Below are 904 nucleotides of genomic sequence, written 5' to 3'. Positions count from 1 at the left end.
ATTTCTATTCATTAAACACGTTCGTATGTCAGGAACACCAAACGTTTTTTTCTCCTGTAATATCAAGTGCCTGTCTTTCAGTTTTGTCATGCGTTTTTGTTTTTTAGTAATATCAGACATTTTCCTTTAATTACTATATAGTGTGTTTAAATAACGCAAGGTCTTTCTGTTAATAATATCAGTGCATTTCTTTTTAAAAATGTTATGCTTTTTTCAGTAATGTCATTTTTGTTCTTGTCATAAAGTGAACCATGCGTTTTCCTTGTAATAATATCATAATTGCTGATTTATTTACTTCTGTCAAAGCGTTTTTCTTTCCGTAATAATGATAATTTTTCTTTCAGTATTTTTTTTAGTTCTCCTTCCTGTTTGATGCAGTAATAACACATTTCCCTTTCAGTTTCCTTCAGTTTTGTCTTGTAAGTATTTTTTTTCTTGCCATGTTAGTAATTTCTTGCCTTTGTCAGTATTTTTAGCTTGTAAGTCATTTCTTGCCTTGTAAGTATTTTGGCTTGTAAGTAACTTCTTGCCTTGTAAATAATACATTTTTTTTTGTCTTAAAATTATTTTCATTTTGTAAGTATTCTTGACCTGTAAGTAATAATTGTTTGCCTTAAAAGTATCTTTATCTTTTAAGTAATTTTTTTTACATTGTAAGTAATTTTGCCTTGTAAGTAATAATTTGAGAGGAGTAATTGCTCTTACGCCCACAACACGTACATCAGTATATACACAAGCCTACGTACCATATGGGAAATGAACACGTGAAACTCCTTGAGAAAATATATGCATCACTTGTTATTTTTCCCAAGGCATTTTTTGTATAAATAAGACTTAAGGGATACTTAAAGGTGGAAGGAAGGAGAGAAAATATATGAGTATCCGCATTCATCTCTCCCTCGTT

Source organism: Penaeus monodon, chromosome 24 (genome assembly GCF_015228065.2).
Source record: "Penaeus monodon isolate SGIC_2016 chromosome 24, NSTDA_Pmon_1, whole genome shotgun sequence".
NCBI lineage: Eukaryota > Metazoa > Arthropoda > Malacostraca > Decapoda > Penaeidae > Penaeus > Penaeus monodon.
The sequence above is the reverse complement of the archived record's forward strand: the minus strand, read 5'-3'. Positions refer to the sequence as shown.